Raw genomic sequence first — 18,106 nt, forward strand, 5'->3', positions numbered from 1 at the left:
ACTAGCGTGCAAGACGCACACTTTACCACTGTACCACGATGGCTTCACGAAAAGTGAGTAGACACTGTGTTTGAAAATTAGACTCTTGGATGTTAAACAAAAATCGATGAAGATCTATGCATACAATGTAAGAAGCCTTGCAGAAGATTACAAACTTGATAACCTGATGACTGAACTTGAAAACATTAGTTGGGATATTGTAGGTTTGAGTGAGATCCACAGAAAAGAAGAAAAAGTAATTCAGCTCAAAGACAGCAAACACCTATTTTACTACATAGGAAAGAAAAATAAAAGTTAGTGGTGTATGATTTCTAATTAACCCCTTAACCACGGGGCGTCACTTTCATGACGCTGGGGAGCAAGGGATCATACCGCGGGGCATCACATTTGTGATTCTGTGTTATTTTGAATTTGCCTGGGCTTTCAAGTGGTGGCTTGTATCATCTATCAGTACTACCAGTGTCCAGCTATACTCAGTTCTGCTAATGTCACCTGTACTCCCATCCACTCTTGGCAATTTAGCCATTTTTCTTCTGTCCTTGACTCACCCCCTCCTTACCTCCCTCAATTACCTTCTCCTCCCACCTGACCAGCTGTGCTGCGCTACACGAATGCTGGACGGATTTTTCTGCTCATTTTATCCATTGAAATGTGCCCTTTGCCCTATTCTTATACAAAATAATATATATAAAAGAAAGAGAAAAGGTAGTTGATATTGCCATACATCTGGAATGGACTAATTATCACCTGGCAACACTTCACGTGCACTCGTTCGCTAATTTTCCCTGTTTATTTCCCCTTGAAATATGCCATATGACCTGTTCTCATAATAAAAATATATATAAGAAAGGAAGGGAGAAGCCTAAGTGATATTTACATTCACCTGGAACTACCTAATTTATTATGTATTGTCTAGATTTCCTGCCAATCATTTCATAGTGTATATATTTGCAGCTGTCACCACCTTGACATTGGCAGCCCTTCACTGCCCCTAGGCAAGAGCATTCAATTTACTGTCGTCTTTCAAGGTGAAACCGCGTCAGATTCGCGCCTGTCCAATTCCGCTGCTTTTTAGCCCCATGCAAAGGGCCCTGTGACCTCTACCCCTACTAAATTTCGTGTGGAAAGGGGTAAAGGGCTAAGTGACTGCTATGGAACGTGAAGTGGCTAAATTATCAATGATAATGACGGAGAGTGACTACGATCTTTCTGGTGACTCTACAACAGTGCAGTGGAAGTGTAAATAATGTGTAAATAATGTGTAAACAGCAAGTGAAAGCAATGCATGTAAATATAACTGAACAGTGGAAAATAGCTTTATAAGTTCCTCAAGTAACAGTGCAAAACATAGAGTAAATAAAATAGAAATGTAAATAATGTAAATAAAATAGAGAATGTAAATAGAAACGTAAATAAGTAGTAATATATGAATACGAGTATATATACTAGGAGTAATGAAAGTGAAAGTTTCACTCTAGCAAGTATAAATACTGGGAGTTATGAAAGTGAAAGTGACAGATTCGTTCTCCATGCTAGTATCCAGGACGAGAGTGTGAATGTTATGTATTTTACTGAAAAGAGAAATTGAATGCCTACAGTGACAATAAACTACTATTTCTGAAGGAAACTTATGGATAAAGACTGCAGATATATATATGTGTTATATAGTAATAGGAATATAAAGTGTGAGTGTTTTTATGAATAATAAATGACAGAATACCAGCGGGAAACGAGCACAAGTGGGAAGCTCATATGCACTCGTATTTTTCCTTCATTGCTTTCTCAGTGATTTTTTTGGAGTATGGATTCCAAACAATTTGAAAATCATAGAATAGTGTTTCTAGTGATAATATCAGGCTGTGGTAATCATATTACGGGGTGTCAGGAAGTTTAAAGTGGAGACTTCGTTGCCCAACTTCAGAAGTCTCCACAAGTCCTACGGTACTGACAAAGGCTCAACAAACATCCCAGGAGAAAGCTGAAGGTAAGTGCCATGGGCATATTTAATTATAATATTCTAGGACTAATAACTGATTTTTGGCAAATATTTTTACAAAGTCTGTTGGAGCACAAATATCCTCGCAGGACACGCAAGAAGCGCCAAAACAACCCCGGGGTTTAGAGGTTAAAAGAAATCTTGCAGACAACATTGCTAAATTCAGCAGTGTATCTGACAGAGCAGCATTTCTTGTCATTAAACTATGCGAAAAATATACCATGAAAGCCATACAAGTATATGCACCAACTTCTCAAAGCCCAGATGAAGAAATAGAAACATTCTATGATGACATCTCCCAGATTAAGGAAGAAGAAACGACAACATATACTATACTCATGGGAGACTTCAATGCACAAGTTGGGAAGTGGAAAAATGGAGAAACATGTATGGAAAAATTTGGAGTGGGAGAAAGGAATGAAAGAGGAGAAATGCTGGTAAATTTTGCTGAAATGGTTAAATGAGAATAATGAACACATTCTCCCACAAAAGAACAGGAAGAAAGTGGACCTGGAGAAGCCCAAATGGAGAAACAAAGAATGAAATCGACTTCATTATAGAAGATAAGAATAACACGATCACAAATATCAGTTATCAACAAAGTAAATACTCGTATAGGTAGTGATCATAGAATGGTCGGTTGCACAGCCAGATTCAGGTTCAGAAATGAAAGAAAGAAGATGATTACAGAAAAAATATGCCCAATAATAGTAAACGAAAACAAAGCAACCTTTCAGTTGAAAATAAGGAACAGATTTCAGGCTCTAAATAATGCTGAATGTGACATTGATGAGCTGAATGACAGACTAACAAAAGTGCTAAGAGAATCAGCAGAGGTAGTAGGAAAACCTAATACAACCAAAGCCAGGAAGTATTCAGAAAAGACACTCGAGCTAATGAAAAAACGAAATGAAATGAAAATAAAGACAAAGAAAGACGAAATAGAACGAGCAGAATTAAATAAGCTTATCAACAAAAGACAAAGAGAAGAAGAAAGAGAAACATGGATCAGATCAAAGAAACCATCAAAAATGGAAAAAAGTCTGAAACAGGTCCGAAGCAAAATGGCACTAGGACAGCAACAAATGACATCACTGAAAGAAAGAAAAAAAAAACGGCAAATCATTAAATGCAGAGATAAGATGGTGAAGAGAGTTGAAGAATTTTAAAAGAACTGTATGCATCAAAGACAGTAGTACCAATAGTTAATTTTCAGTTGACACAAGTGAAATACCTGAGGTAACACCAGACGAAGTAAATATTTTTCTTAAAAATATGAAAAGAGGGAAGGCTCCGGGAGAAGATGGAATAGCAACAGATTTACTGTTGGATGCAGGAGCAGAAGTACAAAATAGGCTTGCTCACTTATTTACCCACTGCATAAAACAGAAGAAAATTCCCAAAACGTGATGTAATGCAATAGTTATTTTACTCTACAAAAAAGGTGACTCAAAAGATCTTAGTAACTATCGACCCATTAGCTTATTGTCAGTCATTTACAAACTCTTCACTAAAGTCCTTAAGAACAGAATAACAACAATTTTGGAGGAAAACCAACCTCGTGAACAGGCAGGATTCCGAAGCGGGTATTCGACCATTGATCACCTACTTACAATAAACCAGCTAATTGAGAAAACTATAGAATATAATAAACCACAGTGCTTAGGTTTTGTTGATTACGAAAAGGCTTTCGACTCAGTGGAGCACATAGTAATTATAAATTCATTGCGAGAACAAAGAGTGAATAACATTGTAAAACTGCTCGAAAAAATATATAAAGAGGAAACTGCTACAGTTGAATTACATAAGGACTCAGAAAAAATTAGGATTGAGAAAGGCGTGCGTCAGGGAGATACAATTTCACCAAAATTATTTACAGCATGACTAGAAAGTATTTTCAGAAAGCTAGACTGGGAAAACAAAGAAGTGAACATTGGTGGAGAAAAGCTAAACGATTTAAGATTTGCAGATGACATTGTCATAATCTCAGAAACACCGGAGGCATTGCAAGAAATGTTAAATGACCTGAACAGAGAAAGTCTGAAAGTAGGACTGAGGATGAACCGGAGGAGAACTAAAGTAATGTTTAATCCACAAACACCAACGAGCGTCATCAGAATAAGTGATGAAATTCTTGAAGAAGTTGAGGAGTACAACTACTTGGGACAGGTACTAAAATTAACTAGAGATCATGATAGCGAAATAAAATGACGGATTACAATTGGATGGAAAGCTTTCGGTAAACATAGAGACCTTATAAAAAGTAGCTTGCCAGTTTGTATGAAACGAAAAGTATATAACGAACGGATAATTCCAGCTATGACGTATGGTTGTGAGACCTGGAAACTGACAAAATCATTGGAAAATAAATTAATCCGTTCTCAGAGAGCAATGGAAAGGTCAATGTTGGGAATATCTTTAAGAGACAGGAAAAGATCAACTTGGGTGAGAGGGCAAACTAAAGTCAAATATATTGTGGGGGTTATAAAGGAACAGAAATGGAGGTGGGCAGGCAATATAGCAAGAATAAAGGATAACCGATGGAGCAAAAGGCTTACTGACTGGACACCAAGAGAATGTAAGCGTAGAAGAAAAAAGGCCAGACAGGAGATGGAGAGATGAGATAAAGAAATTTGCAGGGAAAACGTGGCAAAGATTGGCTCAGTCACGGAATTCGTGGAAAAGGTTGGGGGAGGCCTTTCTTCAGCAGTGGACTAGTTATGGGTGCTGCTGCTGCTGATATATATATATATATATATATATATATATATATATATATATATATATATATATATATATACGTATATATATTTCATTGATATATATATATATATATACGTATATATATTTCATTGAACTGCTCCCAGCTCACACCTCCCTTCTCTCATATACCTCTCCATTCCATCCTTTTATCTCATCCCTGGCCCCCCCCTCCCTCTTCCCCCCTCCACCTCACTCAAGTACACTCTCCTCATCAGTCTTTCACTTTCCATCCTCTCCACATGACCAAACCACCTCAATGTGTTTCTCCTAACTCTTCCCATCACATCCACACCCACACCACAATGCTCCTTCACTTCCTTATTTGTCAGTCTGTCTCTCCTTGTGACTCCAAATACTCCACTCAAATAACTCATTTCCACTGCTCCCACTCTTGACTTCTGTCCGTCCAACTAGGTCCAATCTTCACTTCCATACGTTATAATGGGTATCACAATACTGTCATGTAGTATCTTTTTCACTTCCATGCTCACTTCCCTGTTTCTTATCACTGCTTTCAAAGAACCAGCAACCTTTCTTCCTTCTTGTACCTTTTCAAGCACTTCACCCTCTAAACTTCCATCCTTACTCATCACACTACCCAAGTACTTAAATCCAATCACATTTTCCATTTCCTCCTCATCCAACCTCACTGTACATTCACTGACTTCACTTCTTTCGAAGACCATAACTTTACTTTTCCTTACATTCACCTTTAGATTCCGTTTCTTACACACTCTCCCAAACTCATCCACCAAGCCTTGCAGCTCCCCTTCGTCCTCACTTAACAACACAGTTTCATTTGCAAACAACAGTACAGGGACTTTCCAAACACTGCCCTGTCTCGTTAGGACCCCTCCAACATCCACTGCCCTATCTTGTATCTCTTTTATACTGTAACCCCATCCATATATAGATTGGAAAACCATGGAGACTTGACACATCCTTGTTTCAATCCAACCTTCAAATGGAAGAATCACTCAGTTCACTGTCCAAACGCACTGTAGCCTCAGCACCCTTATACATACACTTCAGGGCATTCAGCAACTTCCCATCTACTCCATATATTCTTGATGCTTTCCATAATCCTTGTCTATCCACCCTGTTACATGCTTTCTCCAAATCCATGAAGGCTGCATACAACTTCTTTCCGTTCTTGAGAAACATTTTCACTAAAGGTCTAAGAATGAATATCTGATCTACGCAACCTCTTCCCTTCTTATAACCTTCCTGTTTTTCTGCAACTAATTCCTCTGTTATTTCCCTGATTCTGTCAATAATATCCTAGCATGTACTTTTCCTATTACACTAAGAAGACAAATGCCCCTTTGATTTTAACATACTTCTTTTTCCCCTTTTTCTTTGTACCGGGGAATAATTACACCTGACTTCCAATCCTCCGGGACAATCTCTCTCTCTCTCTCTCTCTATGGTTATTTGAATTCAGTGTCAATTATTACCTTCCTCACTCTCCAGTAGAGCTTTCAAAATATCTATCTGCCTTTCTGTCTATAAAATGTCTCTCTGTCTATCTTTCTGTAGAATGTCTGTCTGCCTGTCTGTCTTTAAGATCTTTTTGTTTGTAATTTGTCTGTCTTTCTGTCCGTCTCTAGAATTAGTTTCTTTGTCTGTAAAATTTGTCTCTGTCTGTCTGTCTGTCTGTAAAATTTGTCTGTCTGTCTGTAGAATCTGTCTGTCAGTTGTCTGTCTGTACTATCTTTCTGTCTGCCTTTCTGTCTGTAATATCTGTCTGTCTTTCTATCTGTCTATAATCTGTCTATCTGTCTGCCTGTCTATAAAACCTCTGTCTGTCGTCTGTCTCTCTGTAAAATCTCTGTCTGTCGCTCTGTAAAATCTGTCTGTCTGTATAATTTGTGTCCCTCTGTGTGTCTGGAAACTGTCTGTCTGTCTCTTTGTCCGTAAATTGTGCCTGTCTGAAAAATTTGTCTTTCTGTCTATTTAACTACCTTAAAATCTCTGCTGGTCTGTCTGTCTGAAACATCTTTTGGTCTGCTTGTTTGTCTTTAAAATCTGTCTGTCTTTCTGTTTCTCTGTCCAGAATCCCTGTCTATCTGTCTGCCAGTAATATCTATCTGTCTATCTGTCTATAATCTGTCTACCTGTCTGTTTGTCTTTAATATCTGTCTGTCTTTCTGTTTCTCTGTCCAGAATCTCTGTCTATCTGTCTGCCAGTAATATCTATCTGTCTATCTGTCTATAATCTGTCTACCTGTCTGTTTGTCTGTATAGTCTCTGTCTGTCTGTCTGCCAAATCTCTGTCTGCCTGTCTGTCTGTAAAATCTGTTTACCTGTCTTTGTGCGTGTCTGTTTTTGTACCCACCCTGACCTAAATCTACCCACCCTGAACAAAATCTACCCACCATGATCAAAATCTACCCTCCCTGACCCAAATCTACCCACCCTTACCTAGATATAACCACCCTGAACTGAATCTTCCCTTTCTGGAACAAATCTACCAATTTTGATTTCCCATCGACAGACTTCGATTCGTGGTCATCAAAAAGTAAAATATGCCTTCTTGTTTATTTATTTTACAGTATATATAAATATATATATATATATATATATGAATGTATATACATAATTTTAAAGTGTTCCTAATGTGAACCACAAATTCAAACAATCTCAAAGAATTTTTTAAATCTAAGAAATATTTCATCCTTCTCGCTGCGATTTCTCGGCGAGCAATTACGAGAGCAACACCAGCTGCAAACGACAGAGAGAGAGAGAGAGAGAGAGAGAGAGAAAGGGGGGGGGGCAGACAGAGATATGTAGGTAGATTTTCCTAAACTGGGAGAACTGGATGCTACAGAGGCCCTGAAATTTTTACTGGAAAGTAATACCCAGTGATTCTGCTTATATAAAGTAAATCCAAGCCCTCAGGTTTACCACGCTAATTCCTATTCATTTTTTACTGAACACGAGACATTTATTGTTACGTGTGTGGGCGAAACCATGCAGTCAGAATTACAGAATTATTACGTAAATAAAAGAAATACAAGCAATCATGTGTACCCCACTAAAGCCTGTTCAGTTTTTATTTCTATTGGTGGTCGGTGCGATGGGGGAACCATGCAGTCAGATATATAGCATCATCACGTCAGTGGTGGTACCAAACGTGGACATTATTTTTGGCGCAGTGGTCCAGGCTCTTAGTGGAATGATAATGTTATTGTTGTTTTAAAATGCACTGTGTGTTATTGTATCCCACACTGTCGTTTGCTCTTTTTACGTTGTGAGAAGGAAGACAGAGGAGCTAGAAGCAGGAGAGAGGAGCGAGTAAGAAGAAAGGAGGAGCCAGGACGAGGAGAAAAGAAGGCAGGATGAGGAGGTTAAGCATACAGTATGTGAGAGAGGGTGGCTAGAGGTGCTGGTCTCCTTCTCGTTACAATGTTGCGTCTGGAGTATTGGTATGTTATACGGAGGAGAGGAAGTCTGAGAATGAGGTTAAAAAGTGTAGAAGTACCTGAGAGAAGTTGTCTTGGAGCTGCAGGGGTTAGACGTAGTGAGATGGATAGATAGAATGAAAGCATACACGAGAGTGAGTGTGGTGTGGTGATGGACTGTAGGGATAAAACCAAGAGGTACATGAGGAAGGGGCTTGGAATGACAAGAAATGATGGGTATGAAATGTGGACATAAAAGTGATGGAATATATGAGGGAAGATTGGCATTAGGGCCAGAACTGTATCAAAATTTAGACAGACAGTTAACGTTAAAAACGTCATTCACAATAGGAAAAAAAAAATGTGCGACTCAAAGCTGCACTGTAATTTACGACACACACTGAGAATGAAGTCTTTGTTGTAGTGTTGATCAGGATGTGTGCGTGTGTGTGTGTGTGTGTGTGTGCGTGTGTGTGTGTGTGTATATATATATATATATATATATATATATATTGTATATATATATATATATATATATATATATATATATACCACTGTGGTACAGTGTTAGGGTATGCGTCTCGTGCACGGGTGAACCAGGGTTCACGCCCAGCCAAGGTAATAAACTTTGCGAGTGTTCACCCGGCCACGTACTGCATTGGCGGACACAAGGGGTGCTGTGGTTGAACCAATGTCACTTTCTATAAAGTATGCTTGCACCCAGTCGGCTTGCGTGGGCAGATTACACTTGGTTCACAGAATACACACACATCCAAAGCCATTTCAACACTATAGTTACACTTACAAGCACTTCTCACCCTACATACAATCTCTACCAGACAGCCTAAGCTACTTGGTAGAGATATATTGGCTGTATCGTCCCGACTTCGGTCGGGATATGCCGGTCCTGCAGTGGATACTCAAATGGCTGATGATATATATATATATATATATATATATATATATATATATATATATATATATATATATATATATATATATGTATATATATATATATATTGTAATTTGCATTCAGTGTGTCTTAATACCTTCCTGTCTCTCCAGTAGAGCTTTCATAATATCTATCTTTACTTTTGTCTGTAAAATCTCTGTCTGTGCCTATCTTTCTGTAGAATGTGTGTCTGCCTGTCTGTCTGGCTTTAAAATCTTTTTGTCTGTTAATTGGCTGTCTGTAAAATTTGCTTGTCTCTGTTAAATTTATCTGTGTCTGTCTGTAAAATTCGTATGTCTGTCTGTAAAATATGTCTGCCAATTGTCTGTCTGTACTATCTTTTTTTCTGCCTGCCTGTCTATAATATGTCTATCTTTCTATGTCTATAATCTGTCTCTCTGTCTATAAAACCTCTGTCTGTCTGTCTGTAAAATATGTCTGCCAGTCTGTCTGTTTGTAAAAACTTACTGTCCCTCTGTGTGTCTAGAAAATCTGTCTGTCTGTCTCTCTGTCCTTAAATTGTGCCTGGCTTTCTGAAAAATATGTCTTTCTGTCTGTGTCTCTGCCGTGAAGTCTCTGCCTGTCTGTATGTCTGACCATCCCTTGCTATGCCTGTCTGTCTTTAATATCTATCTCTCTTTAGGTCTGCCTGTCTATAATCTCTATCTGTCTGTGTGTAAAATCTGTCTTTCTGTTTGTCTTCCGGTCTCTCTCTTTGGCTGTGAGTAGAATATGGAGATTGTCTGTAAAATCTGTCTGCTTGTCAGTCTGTAATATCTGTCTGTCTTTCTGTCTACCTCTCTATAATCTCTGTCTATCTGTCTGTCTGTCTGTAAAATCTCTGTCTGTCTGTCTGCCAAATCGCTGTCTATAAAATCTGTCTGCCTGTCTTTCCGTGTGTCTGTCTGTCTACCCACCCTCTGTGTGTGTGTGTGTGTGTGTGTGTGTGTGTGTGTGTGTGTGTGCTATGTGTGTGTGTGTGTGTGTGTGTGTGTGTGTGTGTATGTGGTGGGTGGGTGGCTGGGAGAGTGGGTATTTTATTGTTTATATATCTATATCTTTTTATCTATCTATCTATATTTACATCCATCTATCTATCTGTCTATCTATATTTATCTATATCTATATCTATTTATCTATCTAGCTATTTATCTATCTATCATATATGGTTATTTGCATTCAGTGTCACTTATTACCTTCCTCTTTCTGCGGTAAGGCTTTCAAAACATCCATCTGTATCTCTGTGAAATCTCTGTCTGTCTGTTTATCTGTCTGTAGAATGTCTGTCTGCCTGTCTGTCTGTCTGTAAAATGTGTCTGTCTGTCTGTCTGTAAAATATGTCTGTCAGTTGTCTGTCTGTGTTATCCTTCTGTCTGCCTGTCTGCGTAATATCTGTCTGTCTTTCTATTTGTCTATAATCTTTCTGTCTATAAAACCTGTCTGTCTGTCTGCCTGTCTGTAAAATCTGTCTGCCTTTCTGTCTGTCTGTGAAATCTGACTGTCCCTTTGTGTGTCTGGATAATCTGTCTGTCTGTTTCTCTTTCCGTAAATTGTGCCTGTCTGTCTGAAATTTTTTTCTTTCTGTCTGTTTCTCTGCCGTAAAATATCTGCCGGTCTGTATGTCTGAAACATCTCTTGGTCTATCTATCTGTCTTTAACATCTATCTATCTTTCTGTCTGTCTGTCTATAATCTCTGTCTATCTGTCTCTCTGTAAAATCTGTCTGTTTGTCTTCCGGTCTCTCTGTTTGGTTGTCTGTAAAATGTGCAGTTTGTCTGTAAAATCTGTCTGCCTGTCTGTCTTTTTCTTGTGCAAGAAAGAAGGAACCCAATGCCAGAGGCCCGCAAACCGTTCCTTCCAAGAAAAAAACAAAAACAATACAAAACAGAGCCAAATTCAAGATCCGTTCATTTCCAGATGCCAGGATACACTGCGTTTGAAAGACTGGAGATTGTAGGAAGTAGGAAATGCAGACAGAGGGAGACAGTTCCAGAGTTGACCTGTTGCATAAATAAATGACTGAGAGTAACGCTTACTCTTGCATTAGAGAGTTGGACAGAAAAGGGATGAGAGGTGTAGCTAGACTGGTGCTAGTTTCTTGCTAGGAGGGTGCTACGCGCACAAGTCGTAGAGGTGGAGGGATGGAAGCAGACAGTTCAGAGAAGCAGTGACCATTGAAGTAGCGATAGAAGAGATAAAGATGCAGCATGTCTGTAATATCTGTTTGTCACTCTGTTTATCCGTCTATAATCTCTGTCTGTCTGTTAAGTCTCTGTCTATCTGTCTGTCAAATCTTTATCTGCCTGTCTGTCTGTAAAATCTGTTTGCCTGTCTTTGTGTGTGTCTGTCTATCTACCCACCCTGACATAAATCTACCCACCCTGAACAAAAAATACACACCTTGATCAAAATCTACCCTCCCTGACCCATATCTACCCACCCTTACATAAATCTAACAACCTTGACCTAAATCTACCTTTCCTGGCCTAAATCTCCCCTTCCTGGAAAACATCTACCAACTCTGATTTCCCAACGGCAAACTCCGATTCGTGGTCATCAAAAAGTGTGTATAATATGCCATCTTATTTATTTATTTTACAGTATATATATATATATATATATATATATATATATATATATATATATATATATATATATATATATATGGAGCCTCTGTGGTACAGTGGAAGAGTGTGCGTTTCGTACACGGGTGAATCAGGGTTCGCACCCCGCCAGGGTAGTAAAGTTTGAGTGTGTTCACCCGGCCACGTACTGCATTGGCGGACACAAGGGGTGCTGTGGTTGAACCAGAGTCGCTTACTCTAAAATATGCTTGCACCCAGTCGGCTTGCGCAGGCCAATTACATTTGGTTCACAGACTACACACACATCCAAAGCCACTCCAACACTACAGTTACACTTACAAGCACTTCTCACCCTACATACAATCTCTACCAGACAGCCTAAGCCACTTGGCAGATACATTGGCTGTATCGTCCCGACAACGGTCGGGACAAGCCGATCCTGGAGTGGATACTCAAACGGCTGATGATGAAACTCAGTACTATATGAGGTAGACATGAAACTACAGGTTAACATGCTGGCATAACACCTGAGGTAGATTAAAGAGTGCAGTGTGTACCTTCACCTATATTTATATAGTGTTTTAGCATATACTTTTTTTTAAATAATAAGACCCACGTCTTAAATTGGCCTGTTTTTTTTTTTTTTTTTTTCATTCATTGCATAAATATTTCCGTAACGTGTGGCCAACATTTTTGTGCTGGGACAGCGTATGTCCTTTACTTCTACAATATTTTACCACCACACACCATCCACTCACTTGGTGTAGTGCTGGCTGCTTCTTCCTTAGCCTGTATAATTCTTTTTCTGTGCCTGCCCTCCTCTCTTCCTATTTTTCCCATCTTTCCTGTCACTTCTTATTGCTTTTCTTTCCTTTACAGGTGGCTTTGCGTTGAGTGACAGGCCAGGTGGTTTCCTGTAAGCCAGGAAACCATTTGCAACGCTGGGTGGTAACCATATAACCAAATCATACGTGCTCCCTACGTCTCAACAAGTGGGTTGGTGGAGGGTGCCCCTTCCCGTAAAACAAGTAACTCAAAGTCTAATGGCCACCCCTTGTGGGATTATGACGCCTGGCTATATATATATATATATATATATATATATATATATATATATATATATATATATATATATATATATATATATATATATATATATATATAATTTAAAAGTGTTCCTAATGTCAACCACACACTCATATGATCTCGAGAAAATTTTTAAATCTGAGAAACATTTTACCCTTCTCGCTGCGATTTTCCGGTGAGTAATTACGAGAGCAACGCCAGCTGCAGACGACAGAGAGAGAGAGAGAGAGAGAGAGAGAGAGAGATGTGGGTAAATTTTCCTAAATTGAGATAATTGGATGCTACAGAGGTCCTTAAATTTTGACTTGAAACTAATATCCAGTATTCCTGCCTAAATAGTGTAAATCCAAGCCCTCATGTTTACCCCACTCTTTCCTAGTCATTGTTTGTTTAACACGAGACACATTTAGTGTCTGGTATGGGGGCGAAACCATGCAGTTAGAATTAAATCATTACGTAAATAAATGAAATCCAGGCAATCACGTTTATCCCACTAAACCCTACTCAGTTAATTTTACTGAGCGAGGTTGAGAGGGAAAGGGGAGGCATAGAGCCAGATTTACGGCATCATCACATAAACAGTGGTGTCAAACGTGGACATTATTTTTTGCGCGGTAATCCAGGCTCTTACAGAAAACACGGTAATGTTATTGTTGTTTAAAAATTCAGGGTGTGTTATTGCATGCGACAATGTTCTTTTCACTTTTGACGTTGCTAGAAAGAGGAGAGAGAAGCTAGAAGGAGAGAGGAGCGAGTAGGAAGAGAGGAGGAGCCAGGATGAAGAGAGGAACCAGTAGGAGGAGGTTAACCCCTTAACCGCGGGGCGTCACTTTCGTGACGCTTGGGAGCAAGGGATCATACCGCGGGGCGTCGCTTTTGTGATTCTGTGTTATTTTGAATTCACCCGGGCTTTCCAGTGGGGGCTTGTATCATCTATCAGTACTGACAATGTCCAACACTAGTCAGCACTCCTAATCTCATCTGTACTCCCATCCATTGTTGACAATTTAGCCATTTCTCCCCGTTCTTGACTCCCCTCCCTACCCCCCCTCCATTACCCTATGCTCTCGCCTGCCCGGCCATGCTACGCTAAGTAAATCTTCCCTGGAATTTTTCACTGATTTCATCCATTGAAATAAGCCCTATGTCGTATTCTTATACCAAATAATATATACAAGTAAGAAATCAGGTAAGTGAGAGTGCCATACACCTGGAATTGGCTAATTATCACCTGACAACACCTCACGTGCACTCGTTCGCTAATTTTCGCTGTTTTTTTCCCCTTGAAATATGCCGTATAATCTATTTTCGTAATAAATATACATGTAAGGAGAGAAGGGAGAAGCCTAAATGATATTTACATTCACCTGGAACTACCTAATTTATAATGTATTGTCTAGATTTCCTGCCAATCATATCAGTGCTACACAAAGCTGTTTCAAGATTTAACATTGGTAGCTCTGATTATATATCTCCTAAGTAGGCCTCTAATCTATTTTCGTAATAAATATACATGTAAGGAGGGAAGGGAGAATATTTACATTCACCTGGAACTACCAGATTTATAATGTATTGTCTAGATTTCCTGCCAATCATATCAGTGCTAGACTTAGCTGTTTCAAGAAGTAATATTGGTAACTCTGAATAACCCCTAAAGCAGGCCTCTAGGCTGCCCCTGCGTTATCAGTGTACTCTCATCTTCCGAAGTGAGAGGACGTACGTTTCATCTTGCTGACTTCAAGGCCTTTTTTTCACCCCCATGCAAATGGCTCTGTGACCTTTACCCCCTACTAAACCTCGTGTGGAAAGAGGTAAAGGGCTGACAATTGATAAAAGAGTGACTATGATCTTTCTATTGAGTAAAACAGTGCAAGTGGAATTGTAAATAATGTGTAAATAATGTGTAAACAGCAAGTGAAAGTAATGAATGTAAATATACGTGAACAATGGAAAATAGTTTTATAAGTTATTTCAAGTGACAGTGCACAACACAGTGTAAATAAAATAGAAATGTAAATAACGTAAATAAAATAGAGAACGTAAATAGAAATGTAAATGAGTAGTATTATAAGATTACGAGTATATACCCTAGGAGTAATGAAAGTGAAAGTTTCACTCTAGCATGTCTGAATGCTATGAGAGTGAAGATGAAAGTGACATTCACTCTCAATGCCAGTATACAGGACGAGAAAGTGAATGCTACGTATTTTACTGAAAGAAATTGAATCCCTACAGTGACAATAAACTAATACTATTGAAGGAAACTTATGGATAAAGACTGTAGATATATATAAGTGTTATATAGTAATAGAAATATAAAGTGTGAGGGGTTTTATGAATAATAAATGACAGGCTACCATGAGCGAACTAGTGCCAGTGCGACGATCAGACGCGCTCGTAATTTCCATTGCTTTCACAGTGTTTTTTTTTTTAGTATGGATCCCAAACTACTTGAAAATTGTAGAATAGTGTTTATAGTGTTTGTATCTGGCTGTGGTAATCATATTACGGGTTGTCGGGAAGTGTAAAGTGGAGACTTCGTTACCCTACTTCAGAGGTCTCCACAAGTCCTACGGTAACCGACGAAGGCTCAACAATCATTCCAGGAGAAAGCTGAAGGTATGTGCCATAAGCATATGTAATTTTATTATTCTAGGACTAATAACTGATTTTTGGCAAATATTTTTTGAGAGTCTGTCGGAGCCCAAATAACCCCGCGGCACACGCAAGTTATTGGTAAACAAGCCCGCGGTGTAGGGGTTAAGAGTATGATGAACAAGCCTACATCTTCTCTATCCTTAATGACCTAGAGCAGCTTGTACAGCACCCTACCCCTATCCATGACCGCCTTGGAGATAGCTCCAACATACTTGACCTCTTCCTTACAACTAATCCTTCTGCTTGCACTGTTAATCTATCCTCTCCGTTGGGCTCCTCCGATCACAACCTTATTACCTTGACCTGTCCTATCTCTCCAGTACGGCCTGTGGACCCTCCAAAGAAACGTTGACTGTGGCACTTTGGAGCTGCAGATCAGGAGGCCCTCAGGCAGTACTTCTTTGATTTTCCCTGCAATGATTATTGCTTCCATGGCCGGGAGCCATCTCAGTGTGCATTGCGCATTCCGGAGGTTATTCTCTCGGGCATGGATGCATGCATTCCTTTCTCATATCCTCTTCCTAATGCAAGAAATCCTTGGTTTAATCACGCTTGCTCTAATGCTGTCCGCAACAAGGAGAGGGCCTATAAAAGGTACCAGAGCCATCTCACCCCTGAATCACATCTTGCTTATGTTTCTGCCCGGAATCGTGCTAAGTCTGTTCCTCGCTCTGCTAAAAATAATTTCATCCGTACTAAATGGTCTCAATTCTCCAACTCAAATTTTTCCCGCTCCATCTAGCACCTTGCCAAAATCTTTCCAACAACTTTACCTCTTCATCCTTCCCCCCTCTTTTCTATGCTGATGGCTCTGTAGCTATTTCTTCTACTGATAAAGCAGATCTCTTCGCTAGACTTTCTCCTCCAATTCCACCTTAGACGATTCCTGTGCTGTTCCTCCATCCCTTCCCCCTCTGACTTTCTCATGGCTGACATTAAATTTCTTCACTTGGTGTATTTTCTGCCATCACTGGCCTTAATACTAACAAGGCATATGGGCCTGATGGAGTCCCTCCTGTTGTCCTCATGTGCTTACACCCTGCCTAGGTAACTCTTTTGCCTATGTCTGTCAACTTGTACCTTTCCTTCTTGCTGGAAGTTTGCTCTCAATGAGCCAGTCCAAAGAAGTGTGACCATTACCAACCCTCTAACTATCGTCCAATTGCTTTAACATCCTGTGTCTCAAAATTTTTTGAGTCAATTCTGAACAGAAAATTTTTAATGCATCTTTTCCATCAAAATCTTCATTCTGATCGTCATTATGGGTTTCGCCAGGGACGCTCCAGTGGCGATATTCTCACCTACCTATCAAACTCCTGGTCATCCTCCTTTCGGGACTTTGGCAAAAGCTTTGCCATTGCACTTGACATCTCAAAGGCTTTCGATCGAGTTTGGCATAAATTTTTAATATCCAAACTGCTCTCTTACGGTTTCTCTCCTTCTATCTGTGCCTTCATCTATAGCTTCCTTTCTGGTAGTTTTATAGCTGCTGTTTTAGACGGCCATCGTTCTTCTAGATCTATCAACAGTGGTGTTTCTCAGGGCTCTGTCCTCTCACCAACTCTCTTCCTTGTATTCATCAATGACCTTCTACGCTGTACAGCTAACCCTATCCACTCGTACGCTGATGATTCTACACTGCACCTTTCAATTCAGTTCCTGCAAGGTCCATCTCATCAGTTACTTCAACAAACAAGGGATACGGCTATAGCACACTTAATGTCTGACTTGGCTCGTATCTCTGACTAGGGTAAAAATTATCTTGTTTTTAATGCATCAAAAACTCAGTTTTTACACCTATCAACCTGACACAATCTTCCCCAGGAGTACCCACTAATGTTTAACAATATCCAGATCAATCCTGCATCATCCTTGAACATGCTTGGGGTGTCATTCACTCAGGACTTATCTTGGAAAGATCTTATTGCTTCTCTTGTAAAATCTGCTTCCAAGAGGTTGAGTGTGCTAAGCCGACCCCGTACCTGCTTTACCCTTGCACAGTTGTTGACTTTATACACGGGTGTTATTCCCCCCCCCCACCTGTAGAGTACAATTCTCATGTGTAGGGAGGCTCCCCACATACAGCTCTTCTCAGTAGGGTGGAGTCAAAGCCTGTTCATTTCATCAACTCTCCTCTTACTGGCTCCCTTCAAGCTCTGTCTCATCGCCGCACTGTTGCATCTTTATCTCTTTCCTGTCGCTACTTCAATGGTCACTGCCCCTCTGAACTGTCTCCTTGCATCCCTACACCTCTACGACTACGCACCCGTCTAGCAACAAATTCCCATCCCTTTTCTCTCCAACTCTCTAATGCAATAGTTAACCGTTACTCCCAGTCCTTAATTTATGCAATAGGTCAACTCTGGAACTGTCTCCCTCTGTCTGTATTTCCTACTTCCTACAATCTCCAGTCTTTCAAACGCAGTGTGTCCAGGCATCTCGAAATGAACTGATCTTGAATTCGGCTCTCTTTTGCATTGTTTTTGTTTTCTCTTGAAAGAAACGGTTTGTGGGCCCCTGGCATTTGGTTCCTTCTTTCTTGCATAAAAAAAAAAAATGTGAGAGAGGATGGCTAAACGTGCTGGTCTCTTATTCACGGTTCCAGTGTAGCGTCTGGAATATTCATTTGTTTAAAGGAAGAGAGGAAGTCCAAGAATAAGAA

At 39.7% G+C, this 18,106-nt stretch overlaps 1 pseudogene across 1 annotated transcript in view; it reads left to right on the plus strand.

Moving 5' to 3' along the window:
• Positions 1-13,447, plus strand: part of LOC145393321 (cytochrome c oxidase subunit 2 pseudogene) — a 39,728-nt pseudogene extending 26,281 nt beyond the window's left edge. Inside the window, exon 2 of the transcript XR_013896186.1 lies at positions 13,313-13,447. The product of XR_013896186.1 is annotated as a cytochrome c oxidase subunit 2 pseudogene (transcript). The remainder of the gene's footprint in view (positions 1-13,312) is intronic.
• Positions 13,448-18,106: the final 4,659 nt, after the last annotated feature.

Source organism: Coenobita brevimanus, chromosome 3 (assembly GCF_032717465.1).
Source record: "Coenobita brevimanus isolate Jiangsu-jjx chromosome 3, ASM3271746v2, whole genome shotgun sequence".
NCBI classification, from domain to species: domain Eukaryota; kingdom Metazoa; phylum Arthropoda; class Malacostraca; order Decapoda; family Coenobitidae; genus Coenobita; species Coenobita brevimanus.